Source organism: Dermacentor silvarum, chromosome 2 (genome assembly GCF_013339745.2).
Source record: "Dermacentor silvarum isolate Dsil-2018 chromosome 2, BIME_Dsil_1.4, whole genome shotgun sequence".
Classification (NCBI taxonomy): Eukaryota; Metazoa; Arthropoda; class Arachnida; order Ixodida; family Ixodidae; genus Dermacentor; species Dermacentor silvarum.
This window is the reverse complement of record NC_051155.1, coordinates 156,225,078-156,243,977: the sequence shown is the minus strand read 5'-3', so window position 1 is coordinate 156,243,977 and position 18,900 is coordinate 156,225,078. Positions and strand designations below refer to the sequence as shown.

General features: G+C 47.3%; 1 pseudogene; it reads right to left on the bottom strand.

Annotated features, from left to right (window-relative positions):
* Window positions 1-839: 839 nt before the first annotated feature.
* LOC119440491 (transcription factor AP-4-like) lies at window positions 840-18,587 on the bottom strand (annotated as a pseudogene).
* Window positions 18,588-18,900: the final 313 nt, after the last annotated feature.

Below are 18,900 nucleotides of genomic sequence, written 5' to 3'. Positions count from 1 at the left end.
CACTGACAACAGCTCCGTTTCGATGCAGAAGCTTGAAGGAAAGTATTTTACCAATAGGTGTCTACCTGATGTATCAGGTCAAACAATTTTTTTTGTTCTATGAAGCTGAAGGGATGTTGAGGCTATTAGTTTAAATACTAGTTAGGAGTGCCCTTAAGAGTGGACCATTTTACATACACAATCCAGATTGCCACTGGAGGCAGGCATACTACACATTTGCATTTGAATGACCCAACCCTGAAAAACTAATTCACTGTAAAATAAAAAAAAATATGATCGAGAGATTTTGTTCATATGCATTGTTGTAGGTCTAAGTAATGTGCTTGCAGTGTTTATATGCTACATCATTTTAAAGAGTTAGAAGATTCTAAAGTGCTAAGAAATGTACTTATTTTCTTGAGCAGCTGCTGGTAGCACTCAAGAAGCCATAAGCATCCCAAGTCATCAAGATGAAAAAAACCATTAAGCTGCCTTTATTTATAAACGAGTGAAAGGCAAAAGACAAAAACAAGAAGACAACACGAGCACTTGCAGCCTTCACCAAAGTGGACGTGTTGTTGCTTTCTTGTTCTTGTCTTTAGTTGTCCTTTATTTATCACGGATCACCAACTTACCCAGCAGTCTATCCTTCAGAGCTTCCTTTCTGTAGCATGTCATTTGCCTTTGTTGTAAACTTCTGTGTGGCTAAAAGGAGTGCATCTGTGGGTACCGCATGGTGGCAGAATGCTTAAACCTGTCGTATTCCGCTATGATTGTGTGGATTATGTGGGATTATGCAAAGCATTGCAGAGTAGATAACCCTAGTGATGCTTTGCCAGTGACAGATACAGGACATGATATCAGTACTGACAAACATTTATTACACAAAAAGCTAGGAACGACACTTGGAGACATGATTTGAGACGTAACATTTGGTTGGGGCCCAGACTTTATAAGACCCAACGGAGCTGAACACAAGCTTTTGTGAAACTTTTTCAACATTTCCACTGCTCAATGAACCATAAGAGAAACATAACGAAGCAAATAATTTATAACAAAAAGGTTCACAAGATCTTTTGACACAGATGGCATAAAAAAAAAATCTATGATTCACAGTTAAATGTTGGATATCTTCCTTTCATGAACACCAATTATGGACACTATGATAAAGCCAACACAATTCAAAAGGAGGTGAACAATAAAAAGTAGATTTAAAATTTTCACATCATCCATAAGGTACAGTAACCAAATTAAAAATTATGGGCCCTCCCGAAGAAACTCACAGCAAAACCTTCACTAGCACACGTGAAAAGTAACACATGCACCCATACAAAGAGATATACAAAAGACAGCAAATGGGAACAGCAAACAAAACAAGTCGAAAACGGGAGCCGGTGAACATATGTACAAATGGTTCTCATTTCCAATGCCATAACACAATAGCAAAGAGAAAAATTACAATACAAAAAACACATTTGTCTGATAAAACAAGCACTTCGAGAAAAAAAAAGGAAAAAAAAAAGGTCAACTATGAATTTACAATTGATGGCGAAGATGGCAAAAAGAGAACACAGAACAAAGCTCACACAGAAGACCCAAGCAACAATGAGGGGAGAGAAGAGCGGATATAAACTAAAGGTGAATTCCACTAATCGACCTGGGGAAAGCATTTTTTATTTTTTTTTTTACTTGCTCTGCTGCAGATAGAACTTTTTTTCCCTTAGTCGTATCGTAGCTGGTTTGCATTTTCGTCAGGTTGTTTGGAATCAACTCGCAATCAACTGCCTGCGAGTTGATAGCTTGGTCTCGCTCCAACAATGGGGCATTAACTCAACCGGGAACTTCTGAAGAATGTCGCATTCTGCCAGCTGCGCATGACAACTTCAGCAGTAATCCATTGTGGAGCGATATGTTTTCACTGGCAGAATGGGGTCTGCGAAATACGAGCCCAATAAAGTACCTCCTCCATGGTGACAGGTGGAATTCGCCATAACAAACACTTGGCATGGTGGCTACAGCTCTCTCTATAAACCTGGTATTTAATAAACAAGGTGGTCCTAGAGACTCGCAGAAAGAGAGGAAAAAAGAAATGTGTATACAAATCTTTTTCTTATACAGCCTTCGCCCTCCACCCTCGCGTATAAAAAACTTTTTTACTCTCTCACCACCTCAACTTAGATGCTGCAAATGTTGCCTATGTGTGGTAATAATGAACAATGCACAGAGGACGCCGGCGCCGCGCAGACCTAACACCAACTGACGATGCTCACTCTGGCGGGCAATGGCCATGTGTGGCGTGGCAGCTGTTGACATGAGATATAAATTAGGATGGGTGTACACATCTGTGACATGAGTGAATGTTGTGAATGTTATACCCACCTGGTTATAACTCTCTCTCTCATCTACACATGCACACACGGCAAAAGAATATAAACTCTCGCTCAAAAGAAAAAAAAAAGTATAAAAAATGCATGAAAGAATAAAGCTATGCAAGCGTGTAATGCCGCGAGTGGAAAGAATTACCTCGGAACACAAGACTGCACAAAGTGTTGCTGGGCCAACGCAACTACATGAATATAACATAATGGCAGAGGATGCTATGAAAAGCCTTTTGAAATAATCGCAGATATGACACATCAATAAGAACACAATGCTGTTTTCTCTAATCAAGTCTTACACTATCTGAAAGCAGCCGCTGCTGCCCTAGATTTGCATTGAGGTAAAAATCTCAGCTTTGAAGCAAAGGCAAACGAGAAAAACGAAAAAAGAGGGGAAAAAATGCATTACCCGTAAAATTCACAGGCTCTCTCACAGTGGCCATCCCCACCAAATGGAGGTCTCCTGATGGTGTGTTGCGTCATTCAGATGGCATGTCCAAGTGTGACTGTTGTGTCCGTGTTTATGTGGGTGTGCATGTTTGTGACAATGAATGCAAATGCATCATCAAGAAATGGAGGTCAATGATAGATGAGGGCTACCTTACAGGGATGATGTCTGCTGAGATTCATACATGGGGACAAAAATTAAAAAAAGAAAGAAAAGGAGGACTGGTGAAAAAAGAAAAGCCACATATGTACTTGAAACAAATAATAAAAAAAAGATGTATATGACATGTCTTAAATATATCAGCAGATGGCACACACACACACCACTACAAATATAGCTTCTCACAAACACATTTCGATCATGAGGTTTTTTGAGAGGACAAAGGACATACACCGATCTTTATTCCTTGGAAGAGGTAAAAGTATGAGCTATGCACAGTGCCAACCATGAATATGCCACGAGAGGAGGAGCACAGAGAAACAATACAACTGCAAGAATATTTTTGCTCTGCTGCTGTCACCAACATATGAACACTTCACACAAAACACATCAGTGTGCTGATGCAGACGGGATAAACTCAGTAATAAAAGTCATCAGACAGGTAACTGCTTTTCCTATGAGACAATGAGTGAGGCATGCTTGCAGCCAGCTTGCATGGTCTTGTGTGTACAGATAAGTGTGCCATATAATATGTATATATATATATATATATAGTATCTTTGTATACTGCAAAAACTGCTTCGTGTGAAAAAATTTAACTCCTCCTTCTCTCTCTCTCTCCCCAAAGGAACCACCCGCAGACCATTGCACTAGACTTGCACGATTTCTTACACTGTACAGCCCCCGAGAATCTTTCCCCACCCAGTATATTACAGACTAAACGGAAGCATGATCCACCATTCCGCTGTGCTTCTGCTATCGCCGTCTTCCATTGCCTCCTCGTCGCTCTGTCTTGTTCTTTTTTTCTCCCCATCTCCTCCTACTGCTTTCATCAGATCACGAATCCCAATTTGTGTCCAAGTAGACATGGTATACTCTCTAATCTGCTCTCTAAAAGACACCGAGAGCACAGTACAGCTTACACCATCAATGCCACAAGCTGAAGGACCCTAGTGAAGCTTTTACAGGGTCGATCAGTGCAGTGCCGAAGAGAAGAAAGAAAGGTTCAATACAAACTTATGTACACTGCTTGCATTAGCTGACAAAACGTCCTTAGACGTTGAACAAGAGTTGTACATTGACAGACCAGGCTTATCCCACTGAACAATGACAGCATAATGAAACATATTAGGTGCATTGAGAACCAGCCCTGCAGGGGTAACCAAATTTCATGTCGAGGTAGTGAGCTAACTTCGAGCTTCTGGCATGATAACATGGCCGTGCTTATCACTGGCCACTAGATAATCGTAAACAGCCATTGTAGCATGCTTCATTATTATGGAAAGGGGTGGGTAAGAATCAAGCAAATGGGGGGGAAAAGGAGAACACACACAAAGATCCTGCTGTTTCGGTCCAGAGATAGCAAAAGAGCAAGTTGTGTAAAATGATGTTCAAGCTATGCAAAATGAACCAGGAGGCAGTGAGAGCACCGCCTGACAAAAGTTTTACAAGTTTTTGTCCCCATAACCTGGAATGCACTTTCCCAGAAGTGTCTCGGCATGTCTCTTACCCTGCCCATGCAGTGTCAAACACTTGAAGAACGCTGTGGTGTGGTATACGTATATGTGTGTCCCTGTCGGCATGTATGTTCTTGTGTGCATGTGTGTTTGTCTCCACCAGTGGCGCTTTGTATTGTGTGTGGGTGTGTACCCTCCAGATTTGTTTTTTGTTGCGGCCAAGCAATAGCGCAGAAGAGCGAGAGAGGGTGAACCGGGCTCCCCCCACCCCCGGGAGAAAGTGGCCTCCACGGGGAGACAGCCGTTAAGAGTGGTTGGCCACAATGACCCCAGGCCGGCGCGTCGCCGTGCCGCACTGGATCACCTGCTGACGCAGCGCAGGCTCATGGACCACCAGGACGTTTAGGCTGCTGCGTAGCATGCTGCCACCATTGGCTTCCGGGGTGCTCAACCGCTCGGGGGTGGCACAGCGGGGTTCGTCGTCACGAAACAGGTGGTCCCCCTCGAGGTGCCGAATGGCCTCCACGATGGTTTCCAAGTTTTGGCGGGACGTGCTGCATGGTATGGCGACGTGCACGGAGAGGACTGAAGTGGCGGCACTGCAACCTCTTCCCGCGTGGCCACAGTGGGTGTGACTGCCGTTGCAGCAGGAGCTGTGGGCTGCATGGAGTGTGTACTCAGGTCCTGAGGCAGATCGGCTACGGGGCTGGGCAGAGGCTCTGGCGGCTGTGGGTGTGCCCTCGGCGGGCTCGCGCTGCCTGCTGGCAAAGCGACAGGCGCTGGTGCCGGAGAGAACTGCGATGTTGCCAGCACTTGCTGCTCTGGAGGAGGCTGGGCCACCACTACAGCAGCCTTTGTTGTGTCAGCGACCTCCTGCGAAGTTCGAAAAGAGGCAAAGTTTTGAGTTTTTACCCATTAGTGAGCAGAGCATCCAAAGTTCCATGTGGTGGAAATGAGGATGCTGAAATGGGTGCTGCAGTGAATATGGAAGGATGTGCGGAGTAACACAAAGCCCGTCTGAGAAACACTCAAGGAAGAGCCAAGGCTCAAGAGCAAAGACCAAAATGGGAGAGTTATTTAACAAAGAGGGGTTGGCACTATCCTTGCAATAAGGCACTGAGGAGTGGTGTCTGCAGCAAAAATGAAGCACAGTGAGCAGGAAAACTCAGCAGAATAACAGCAGAAAAGGGAAACACTCTAACGGGGGGCGACAATGAGTGTGGAGCGGGCGGCCGACCCTCCAATGTTTCCTCCCGAGTGAAAACAGAGAATCATGCACTGAAAAGTAAATAAAGTTAAAGTGCTTTACTACAAAAACTAATAGCATTTCTACTACAGTCACATAGGTGGCAATATTTATTATACAACTTTAACTATTCCTAATGACACTGCCAACTCAAGTAGGAGCTCAAACACTTTGTTGTAGATGCATTGCACATAACAAAAACAGTAATTACCTCTGTTTTGACCTTGTGATGAGGTGCCGCGGCAGGTGCCTCTCTGATCCGCTCAGTGTAGGCTTGCGCTTCCATTCCACGCGCCTGGTCCTCTAGGATCATCCGAAGCCTTCTCTCACGTTCAAGCTGCACTCGGAGGTCTACAAGCTCACGCAGGACGTCTTCCTTTGTCTCTGTGTCTTGTGGGCTCATGCCAGCGATTCCCTCATCATCCACTGCAACAAAAAGCGTGCCATAAAATGATTAATGTCAGGACTGTATGATTCAAAATGAAGTAAATATATGATGGTCCAATATGAAAGAAAATGCTCCATATGCACTATGAACCATTGACTGTTCTCAATTTTTGCAATAAGATTAAAACAGTACCATGCAACAACTCCCCTTGGACATGAAAACTATTCGGCACATATCAGCGAGCGATGTACCTCAGCAGTTGTCACTGTTTGAAACACTGCTTAGGTGCACCTTATCCTACTGGCACACCCTGTACATAGCACATTACCAAGGCTCTGAAACACTGAGCAATCAGACTGGTATACTGGCAATGATGAAAAATGCTCACATTAGCCTGATTGATACGATTAAAATACACGCAATATTATACTAACTTTTGTCAACCTAGGCACTCTCAAAGGAGTTAGGCATCTGTTGTTCTGGGAAGCTAGACCATTGTTACATAGCAAGGAGTGCTATCAGCCAAAAGTTGGTCACTGACGTTAAGGTTAGAAACTACTGTGCTCTCCTGTTGCTCTGGAACAGTATAGTGAACTTATCGGTGGTTTTTCAAATATGACTCCATCAGGAATGAGTGCTTTCACTCCACAGACGTATAAAAACAAAACAAGAAAGAAAGATGCAGGGAAGAGAGGATGAAAATATGCAGCAGTGCTTACTGTTGTCTCCTTTCTTGCGCTTGGGCAGGGGCGAATCTGAAGAGGAGCCATCACTGTCTTGGCTCATCTGGCAGTTGAGGAGGCGCTTCAGTTGGCTGTTCTGTGACAGCAGGCGTGTTTTCTCCTGCTCCAGCTGGTAGATGTACTCAGCAGTGTGTTGTAGTATGGCAGCCTGCACAGACAGAGAAAAAAATGTGTTTAGAAGTTGTGTGGGCGTACCAAGAAAAAAAAAGCGCAGTTAAAATAGAGAAAAAAGATATTTCGGGCTACATGCAGTGTAGTAAATTGGTAATGAAATATTCGACAGCTACAAAAACGTAAAGTTGTACCTGGGCTTCTTTTTATATGCCCCAGATATACGTCATAACGTTCACAACCTGTTACCAAATTGGTTACTGTAGTAAGGCATTGCACAACTATTCCCGCACAAGGGTTCTGAGCCGGGTGTATACGTTCATTGAAGGGAATCACGGTCGCTGACCAGGTCCTGATAATTAATCCGACGTTTCGGAACCGCGTACAGGTTCCTTGTTCACAGAGTTGGACAGGAAATCGTCGTCGCTTATGTAGTCAGCTTGTGACGTAACGAGCATGCGCAAGTGGCAGGCATGGTCCTTGCTATCCGGTTCATCGTAGCTGGCCCTTAGATTGAATGATAAGCGATTCTAGCAGCCGCCGGGATGACATGTTCTTTTCTTTGGCGACAACAGTGGCATTGTCCCAGTCAATCTTGTGATTATGTTCTCGCGCACTCGGCAATGGCGTTCGTTGTGTGACTTATTTCTTACGTCACGTTTATGGTCCTTGAGGCGTTCGCCAATATATACGTTCATTATGGCAAAACAGCGCAGGCGACTTTGCGAGTGCATGCAGAGGCGTTTGATTGCCTCGAACGCCCTCCTCCGTGTTTGCAAATGCGAGGGGCAGCGCGAGGTGCGGTCCCATATGCGGCTCTGCGCGCCAAGGGGGTTCTGCCTCCTTCCTTCCTCGTCCGACTGCGAGCGGGCGCGCGCGCGGTCCGAACGAGGTGTCGACGGCGGCGTCGAACGGAAGTGGGGCGTGGGAGTCGTCGGCAGCCGGTCGACCGGATGCCTCGATTCGAAGCGGATGCCGTCGACAGCAGCTGAGAGACGCGCGCGCTCGCTCCGAGCTGCGCGCCTGCTAGTCGCAACACGGCCATCACGCGACGCGTCTCGGAACTCCGAAGAACGCGCGACGTGTGTTAAGTGTGGATAACCCGCTCACGTGTGTTAGTTAATTTGCTTGTACAATACTGCGGGAATTACCGGCCGCATCAGGAAAGGCAAGAAAAAAGAAAAACTGAATGCGCAGCACGACGGAGACATAGAACGAATAGATCCAGTGTACGATAAAGGTTTATGTAACCGCGATAAACACCAAAAGGGGGGGGGGGGGGGGGGGGGCGAATGGGTGAAAGGAAAAGACGCTTGATTATTTCGTGGCATTATGCATGGAACGCGTGCAGCTGAGAAATCTATCAGCTCCGAGCTGTTCCTGGCTGTGCAGCTTCGGCCATCTCTCGAAAAAGCATGCAAGATATTCAGTTACATCTGAATAGAAAGTCTATTGAAGCCAACAATGAGTCAACAGGTATAAAACAACTGTTACATAAACAACAGCGGTCCTAGACTAGTATCTTATCGAAGTGGCACAATAATTAGCCTCAAAACCCCGCGCTCTTTCATCTCCCTGATCGGGCGCGTTTTATCGCGCAGCGTCTTGGCCGTCCCGTCGCAGCGAAATCCGCGTACCAGGTCGCTCCTTGGGTCCACGAGTGTACACACAAACGCCGGGCGCCCTCTTCCGCCCCTCGTGTGCCATTTCGGGTAGCACCGGTCGATCACGACAGTCGCGCACCCTTTCTTTCTTCGCCCCGTAACCGGCGAGCGCGCCATCGACCTGCGAAGGGCCGCGCACGCTGCTGCTGGAGTTCTCTGAACGACGCCGCTCGGCAGCGCACAGGGAAGGAACACTGTTGTGCTTTCGACGTTGCTGGCTTGAATTCGCCGCGCAGAGCTCTCTTTATCGTTGCAATAATTCTCTGGCTATGCAAAACTTTCGCGATTTGTCAACGAGCTCGATGGGCAAACGTGTACAACCGCCATTGTGGCGATGCAGCGGCTGTGGTGTTCTAACCGCTGGTTACCTGAGGAACAAAGGTCTGCTTCCGGTCGCGTTTGTGACGACGCAATGGAGGAAGGGGCGAAAGAGAGAGAGCGAAAGAAAGCGCCCGTGTACTTGGATCTGGCGGGGGGGGGGGGGGGGGGGGGGGGGGGGGGGGGGGCGCTACAGCTCATAGCCTACGTAAGACAGGGTCCAGGTTGTCAATATCGAATTCTCCACTAGGACGTCTCTCATAACGCAGGTGCAAGTGTAAAACGGGAAACTGGCATCAATCATTTATCAGCGAGTTTTTCGAACAGCGCATCCACGGTGGGCAGAGCAATCGGCACGCGTGGGGTGCACGACGCTTACGCACGCTATTTCACAGCTATCTTAACATCGACGAGAAGCACAAAAAAAAAAAAAAAAAAACTTTTATTCAAGGCGGAACTTCGCGACGCCGAGTGAAAAGCTGAAGAAAGCGAATGCTCTTTTTCTGCGTGAAGGCGCACAGCGACGAAAACTAAAGACGGTCCAGCATAGCGCCATAGCGCTCCAAGCGCTACCGTTTTCGAGTCCTAGGCGAGCAGCAAAGACCCCCGTCCCTCTACACCGCAGCTGCTCGGGTGAACACGTGCTCGCATGGTCAACTGCGCGCGCCGGCGCTCAAATTAGCGAAAACGAGGGGAAGACCTAGGAGGACTAAAAGGGGGTGGGAGAGAGACTTGCGCAGCGACCCGCGAAAATAAGCCTGCATTACACGAACAAACGACGGCGCCATGCTCCTTTTGGACAACGATCGAGTATGAGCCTGTATAAATATTTTACAGCGGCGGTTGCAGTCAAAGAAACACCAGCAGTGCAGCACTTTGAAACAGCCTTTTTACAACGGGCCGGGCCTTTCGCGTGAAGTCATCCGCGTGGAAAATGCTTGCGCGTGACGCGAACACGGCCATGGGGTTCAACGCTTCGACGGCTTTCCTGCAAAGCACCGCGCACACTTTCGGAAAGGCCTGACTGAAGTAAAGTGAAGGAGCTTAATACAGGCAGTCGCAATTATAATGTCGAGACAAATACCGCAGCTTCTCCCGCGGCTTTTCCGAAACGTTGTCACGGACTGCGCCCGAGACACTTAGTGGTGACTAATGCCGAAAGCGGTGGCAACGAGGGAAGAGTAAACATCAGAACGCCTGCCAAGCACTTCGCGATTACACGGAGCCCAGGGGCACATCATCCCAGCACGCGTTAAACACTGAATCAGCTTCCCCCCTACGCGGCTGTTTCATACACACCCATTCTTTCAAGAGCCCGTTCGAGCCGACCAGGAAAGCACACGCACGAACTGCAGGGACGCTCAACTCAGCTCATGCCCTCTAAAAGGACGCCGCGCGAGAGAGGGGGCGTTCACGCGGCTGCGTGGTTAAGGTGGAGGTATCACTGTCGCCATCTTGCGTGTAGTTCAGATTCTCCCACCAGGCGACGCCACTCGGTCATGTTTGGTTGTGTTTAAGGTGGAGCGAAAAAAAAAAAAAAATCTGCTCTTCGCCGCCGCAGCATGCCCCGAGATGGCCCTCTTGCGACGCGGCGACAGGTGATTCGCCGAATTGAGGAAAAGTCCCCCCTCCCCCCTTCTTTTCACGAGTTGTCCCTCGCACCATTGTTGTTTGGTTGCTGCGCGTGGTGGTTTTGCCCCCACTGATACTTTCAACAATAGCTCGCTCAAACTTTGTAAAATCTTCAGTGCCGATGATGGTGGCAATTAGTGGTTCGCCACTGCCACTTTTGACGTGGCCGTCAGGTGAGTGCAGACCGCTGCTTCGAAAGCCGTCCCACGGCAGATGGCCTGCAGACCAGTGCTCACTGCAGAACCTTGAGTGTCGTTGATCGTCAACAAGTTTTGTTTCTTTCTCTTCCAAGTGTATTTCTTTAGCATTTTTCAAAGTGCGGACCCGCTAAACGAAGGCTCTAGGCTTGAAATGGTCACTGTTGCTTTGTGCCTATAAAGATAAATAAAGGAAAAGGAAGGAAATTGCTACGGACCGCAGTAACTGTCTAGCGTAAGCCCCGTTTACATGAATGCGACAGTGTCGCATCGCATCGCATTTCTAGCGCATCGCATTCATGTAAATAGCGGTAATGCAATGTGCCAGGCGAGGGTAGATTTATGGGCGCTAGTCGACTCTCGCGGAGCATGTAAACGCAGGGCGCCTAACAAGACCTTCGATGACAACCGTGAAGCTACTGAGAGGCGACGCTACTGAGAGGGGAGAAGGGAGGCGAGGGCCCCTAACAATACCTTCGATGACAACCGCGAAGACGCTACCGAGAAACAAGCGAGAGCCGAGGGGGGCCTCTAAATACCGCCGTGCCCCGTGTCACCGACCCGACAGTGGCCACTGCGCTCTCTCCACAGCTCTAGCCACTCTAGTCATTCATGTGGCGCTACGTTCTCTGAGCTTCATGTAAACGGCGTCGCATCGCCTTTCCCAAATGCGCTTGGGAATGCGATGCGCCACTTTCGCGTTCATGTAAACGGGGCTGTAGTCTGCTGACGCCTGAACGGCGATCCGCAGTGGAGGAGAGGTGGCGGTAAAAGAGTAGGGGTAAAGGTTAGTATAGAGTAACAACGAAATATTTAGCTTTCACTCGCACATACAGCATAGAAAGTGAAAGCGCGCGAGGGGAGCCGACGATCACGGCTCAATCTGGCGCCCGCAAAAGAGGGAAGCTAAGAGGAAGCCGCCTTCCGTTGCGCGAAAGGCCGTGCGGGGATGGGAAAGGGGCGGCGTTGCTCTAGATTCCGCGCGAATAGTTTTGGAGATCGCGTCATTCGAGTTGCAGAGCCGCAGTACAGTGGAATGGTAAATGAAGCAGTTGCACAGAACGTTTGCTTTAGGAAATTCACATGCGCTCACCGCTGCTAGCGCTCATCGCGCCAGCGTTATGATTACGATGGCCATCGCAAGCACTCGCGCACAGCCTTGCGCACAGCCCTCAGAAGTTGTGCATGTTTCGCCGACAGCCGTTTTCGTGACACAGGCGTTCAATATCAAGTCCTCACATTAGCCTATGGCATAAGATCACATGATCTACACAAGCAGGGACTGCATAAACAAATTATTTGCGAGAAGTACTTCTTATAATAGTCATCGAACTATATAGTGTAAATTGTGCGCGTGTTGTCTGCCTTTTTCGCGCTGTCCATGCTTTCATTTATCTCTCTCTCTCAAATTTTGTCTGCTGAATTCGGAGACTTTCGAGCGCATGTGAGATTGTATTCTGTTGTGCACACTGTTGTGCATGCAATGGCGGAAAAGAAATGGCGGAAAACTCTGCTCGGTCGGCTGCTATGCACCACAACAAGCTAACTGCAGTCACTACAGTGATTTTCAAGGGTACGATGATCACTCAAAAAAGTAAGTGGGGGTGGGACCACTATGCGAGTGCGATGATTACGCGGATAAATACGATATACCTTTCAACGAGAAAACCACCTAGTGGTAATCACGTGTTTCAAAACTTCACTGGGCGTCGGAACACATGACATTTGTTTAGTAGCACGTGGCTTGGAATGCAGCAGGTCACGCACCCATCAGCACTTTTCGCTGCAGTCTGTAAGGCCCGCTCATTGTTTGCTTCTAATGCTATCGTTCCACCGGCGTCGCGTACAATAGTCAAACACAGCACCCTGCCACACACGTCGCACCTCATCGCATGGGGAAAGCAAGTTTCCCGATATCGTCGTACAAGCCTGCAAAATAGAAGGGGCGAGGGCAATTTGCAATTCTCCTTGGCACAATGGCCTAACCTGCTGGCGATCTGGCATGCACTCACGATGTACCGTGCAGGGCGCTTTCTTTCTTTCTTTCTTTTTCTCCCCGCAGCCACAAGTTAGTGAACTCGTGTAGGACTATATTGAAGGCGTGGTTGCAGACACGTGTGCTTGAAGGAAGTGGGGGAGGCGCCGTGACTAGACTGAGCCAAACACTCAAACCTGGAGAAAGAATTCCCTCCGCGTTTTGCCCGCTTTGTAATGTTTAGTGGCGCCACATTTGACAAACGTTGGAACTGACGTGAAACAGCTTGATATCTTTTTGCACAGATGGCGCCACCACCGAAAATCGCCTGTGAGATTTATTATTGATTTAAAATCTTCTGTTTCAAGCACTGCTTAGTAAAACTCGTGAGTGCTAGTAATTGCATGACACTGTATCGTTATAGTAATGTGCAACAATTGTCGTAAATTAGCGTTTACATGAAAAAGAATGTCAATTTGCACGGACCTGGTAAGCAGATAAATTAGCTAAATTCACTACTCCCCTCTAGATTCCCTAATTAACATAAGCAAATTTTCTCTTCATAGAAATGGAGATAAGGGCTTGCTGCTTCATTATTGAAAATTTCAGAGTTTCACCTCGAATAGTTTTGTCCCGTCGCCAGTAATGCGTGACCAAGTATAGTCATAAATTGCCAAATGTAAGTAATAATACCTCACAAACTGTTCATTAGAACACAAAACAACTTTGCATAGATGATAAGTACACTGTAGCCTAGAAAACCACTAAATATTGTTGTCCTGAGTTTAAAAGGGAAAAAGATATTCATTCATAAACTTTTGTAGTTTTGCCCATTTTTATTGGCACCTATATAAATTTCCAATTGCTTTACACGCAATTTCTCTTCATAGAAACCTTGTATAACATTTCATTTAAAGACACAGCAAATTTCATTTTGTTATGTTGAACAGTTTAGTCGGAATGGCAGTACAGCGGAGGCTAGTACAGCAAAAACGCCGTTTTTTGCTCCCACTGTTTTGACTGCCGTTAGGTGACGCTTCAGGCTAGGCGATAATACTAGGTATCATTGGAAAGCGCAGAAAGTAAGCTTTCTAACGTAATAAAGTTCACATTTGTCCAATGAACGCAGGAAGCACAGTGCGTCCGCAAATAATGACTAAAATGCCGAGCGCGTGCCGCCGGAGTGGGACCGCCACCTTAAGCCACCCAGAGTGACCAAAAGTGGTCGGCGCTGACTGATTCGGAAAATTGTTCGATCTCGTTCTAATGGAGGGGTGCGTCTTTATGAACATTGCGTGGCGGTAAGTTTTAATAAAAGGAAAAAGTGGGAGCTATCGCATATTTCTGAGCCGTTCTGTACCAGGACGGCAGTCTTACAGAGAGAGTGCTCCTACAATAAGGCATGTACGAGGTATTCAGTTGGCAAAACTTATCAGGCGCTTATACGAGCCAAGGAGGCAGTGAAGGAACCTTCAGGAACAAGTGAAAAGTGAACGTGCGTGGTTTTGATTGTGTAAGGCAATTACTGTGTAAGACAACTACTGTGTTTATGTAAGGATCGTGTAGGCGCGGAATGCTTGATCGCGTAGAGAATCGGCCTTTGAGGATTATTCGTTCTCGCAAACTTGGTTCCCAGTGGCAGATCTATTATTCCAGTTTAAGAAATTGAGAGAATAGCCTTTAAAAATAGCAACAGTTTGCTCAAGTGGCAATAGATTGACAAAATGGCTTTGTATCTAACCCGCCGGGGTGGCTCAGTCAGCTAAGGCGTTGCGCTGCTGAGCACGAGGTCGCGGGATCGAATCCCGGCCCCGGCGGCCGCATTTCGATGGAGGCGAAATGCAAAAACGCCCGTGTTCTTGCGTTGTAGTGCACGTTAAAGAACCCCAGGGGGTCAAAATTAATCCGGAGCCCTCCACTACGGCGTGCCTCATAATCAGAACTGGTTTTGGCACGTAAAACCCCGTAAAGAAGAAGAAGAGGCTTTGTATCTAGTTTGAATAATGTATTCTAAAATGTATGGTCATGCTGCACAACGTATTCACAAACATGCTAACAGCCACACAACTTATTTCTATTTTCACAACAGCCATGATCTGCACCTTTGTGGTAGTTCTTTAACGTGTGACACTTTGTTCAGCGTCCTCATGCCGCTCCCGCACCCGTAAAGTCATTCCTGTGTCAAATTATGAGCCCGAGCTCCTTCGCAGTGAAGCCAGCACACATTGCCATGACGAAGTTAAAACGCGCATGTGAGCGCCAGCAACGAAAGTGGGTAGATACTCAGGCGTAAGAAAAAGCAAGCTGCATATTCGCTTGGTGCATCGCTCATCGAAACAATTCGTTTTCGCGGCTCTCGGCAAAAGAAACGCGCCGACTGCGGTTTAATGTATCGCGGTGTCACGGCGCCTGTAAACAAACTAACTGCACCGTCTGCACGCCTGTGAGAGATCTAACGGGGCAATCATGGCCCGGTGGCACTTTGAGGGACTAGGAACAGGAGATAGAGCGTGTTTTCTTATGCCACCGTCGTGCGGCAGTGCACTCAAAGAATTAAAATAACATGACGTGTGGATGTAGTTCACAAATGTAGCGCCTGCATCTTCTTTTTACATGAAACGTCTTATCTGCTTTATATTTTTGTTTGATGGCAATAATAATGTAGCTGCAGAGATCACAAGTGTCTGGTTATTCGCGACCGATGATTATACTGTGATATTTTTGTTTGTGTTCTGCTTCTCTTTTATTTCAAAAAGAGAAAAGTTGACGGCGCAGTAATGATGACATCGCAAATTGGACAGCGCAAACAATAAATGTCACAGTTTCGCCCTAAGGGCGAAGCAATGAATGCGATAGCAACACAGCAATGTCATACGAAGTAAGGTGAGCGGCTTTGGTAGCAATATGAATTGTAGTAAACATGAGCTGATTAAGTAAGCAGGTGTGCTGCGGCGTAAGTAGACCGACATGAAGAGAGACTCGATGACCATGAGAACGCGCGTGTGAAACGGTGGTGTGGATGAGAAGCGCTTCCCGTGGGCAGCGCGTGCGAAGGGACACACCTGTAGCGCTGCACTGCCGATCTGGGCAGCATCGCATGTGTAGCGTGCGTTGGAAAATGTGGCCCTACTATTACTAACTGAATGAACAAGCGTGGTGTGAGCGCGCACAAACAAACATGAATAGATCACACTGAATGACTGCAGACAACGACTGTCAAAACGCTGGCAGCAAGCGCATACGCCGCAGCGGGCGAGGTACGTGCGGTCTATCGCTTCAACGGAAACTGAGCGGCGAATGCACAGCGCATACCGTGTTGCGACGAGCGCGGTTGTTGGCAGAGTAGAAGTGCCCCCCCCCCCCCCCCCCGCCTCCCTCCGGCGCTGGCCTCCCGCTTCCTTGCTTGCGCGTGGGTGATTGAGTGCGTTCGCTCTCCGTGATAGCGCGCGTCCCCGCACGCTTCCGCTCGGGCATACGGCGCGCGGCGAAGATTTTATCTATACGGAACCTCACGGCGACGGCGACGCTGACGGCAGAAATCCGGTTGAAGTGTCCATATAATTGCTATCGCAATAAAATATCGCAGTATAGGGGGTGCATCATCGCACAGCACGATCAAACAGGACGTGCGCGCCTGTCAATGGTGATAACCGGACGGCGCGCCCTATACCTTCAGGCTTGTTATGCTTCGGCCACGCGCTCCGCTGTTCGCATTTCTTTTCATCGTGATAGTACGTATGCCATGTGTATTCGCGTATACCTTGTAGACAAATGTAGGTTGATCGTCCCATATTCGTTGCCACGAGAGGGTATAAAAATATTCGCATGCTGGTCGGCCCATATTCCGAAGAAATGTATTTCTAATTTCAAGAAGACGCATACCTTTATTGCAGCGCGCACTAAATGATATTACGGGTAGCCGAAAATTTTTACAGCTCATTGCCACAGGCGGCGCTGTCATTTAGACTTAGCAAATCCTATTTTTTTTTTTGTGTGTGAAAATTGGGGTTTTTTACCGCGGGATAATTTTTCATGCTTCCAGAAATGGTCAAGATTCTTTTGTCTTTTAAAAAATTGAGCAGGGTTCCTACGCGCTTGACCAACTCTGTATATGAATATTATACCAAACTTTGCATGTTTATGCCCGTCGTTTTTGATGACTTTGACATGAATCATTGCACGTGTTGACATCCATGACGACACGAAATCTGTGCACACCTGTGGTCATGGGCCACTCACGATTTAGGAGCTTGTTTTCACAGCCTTGTTGTATTCACTTTTTTTAATAATTCCACTCTGTGCACGCGCAGTTTTCCATTTACGTGTTCGTTGCATTCTTTTTTACTTTGTATTTATATTTTTTTTTCACTTTGTATTTTTTTCTTGTCTCTTTTCACCCTTACGGCAAAAAGGTATAAATTGAGCTCTGTATGCTTGTACACGCACTCTTGATGAAGGCCGGACCCCGGCCGAAACGTCAGTAAAGTCTTGGTATGTTTTTCCTACGTGCTTCTATTTTTTGAACTACTTCTGTGCCGGCTCCGGTTACTCTTTACTTCACTGATATATATGACCGCTTAGGCAAGCTGGTCGGGCCCCAGCCCTCCCGGGAAAATCAAAACTTTCCGCCTATGCGTGTACTCATATCATATCGCGTCATCACTTTATATTAATTAAGATAACTGCATTATGATAATTGCGAGAACTGCATGACTCTCGCTTAGTGGTTACGCGACCAGAGATCTTCATTTAATAAGTGTTTCGGATGCCACTACGGTGAATTAATTTTGCCTCACAATTAAATCGTGGACTTTTGTACTTTGATTCGCTACTGCAAAAGGAAAGCTAAAATAGGGTATTATACGAAAATCATTTGTGACACGGCAGTCACTAGACTGAGGACGTCATAACACTGAGTTGAAAGGCGGCTATTTTAATTTCCTTTCGCTCTTCATTGTAATGTTGCTAGCTTGATGCAAGACAGTGGCCACTATTGGCTGTAAGAAAACTACCTAATGACTTTAGCTTCTCAAATAATTACAACTTTGTCACATTGCTGTCGTGCGCGTAACCGTGCAAGGGAGATAAAAATAATCTCGTCTGAAGCAACCTGATGATCCTACTAACGTGTTGTCACTCACAGGCTCCTAGCTTACCTAATTAAACTCATTCGCTGTTTGTCATTCAAAGCGTATAAAAAACGAAAACGGACTGTACAGTGTGCATCAATTGATGATGTAGAGCGCGCATTAACTTGCTACTTTACTTTCGTTGTACTGGTGTGCAGACTTTTTTTAAACCAGTGCAAGTTTCGCAGAGAATACGATGTTCATAACTGGCGCAACAATATTGACCGAGTACGTGGAAAGCAAGCGAAACATACATAAAAAGCCCCGAGAAAGTGCCAACACAGAGGCACTTATCTCCCTGGCTGAGTGCCAGTCTCTCCTTGAAAGACAGTTTGCGCTTCTTTGAAGTAAATAGAGATGTTTTGCTCATTTCGTGCAAAAATGTGGCATTTATGGGGCAATATATAAGATCAGATCACTGCAGTCAGCGCGTTTCATTACCAGAAAATCGGGCCAAATCGTTCACAGCGGAGCGCCGCCGTGCACATTTCAAAGCGCGCCGTGGCAACGGTGCTGTCACCTATAGTTCGATCTCGCAGCGAATAGCGATTACCGAGGTGAAGTTAGAATGCAGGCGAGAGCTTGTGCAGACAAGGAACGCGCCGATAACACTGGCTTCCGAGAGCGAGGGTGACGGGGCTTCTCCACTGACCTCCACAGTGGGCTTCGCGGCGATGCCCTCACGCAACACCTGGAGCGCCAGCGCAGCAACAGGTGGGGTGCCTCGATGCGATCGTTCTACGACGGGAGGCGGCGCTGACATCGAGGCACCCTAGGAAATACCTCGGGTAAAATAATACAAATACTTAGGCATATGGATAAACGAAGGCGGTATAGATATCTAGAGACACAGGAAAAAACAATAATAGCAAAAGGGAAGAGAAATGCGGCCATAATGAAACACAGAGCGCTATGGGGATACAATAGGTACGAGGTGCTCCGGGGTATGTGGAAAGGTGTAATGGTTCCAGGGCTTACATTTGGAAATGCAGTTGTTTGCTTGAAGTCAGGGGTACAATCAGGACTAGATGGCAACCAAAGGTCAGTGGGACGCTTCGCGTTGGGCGCCCACGGCA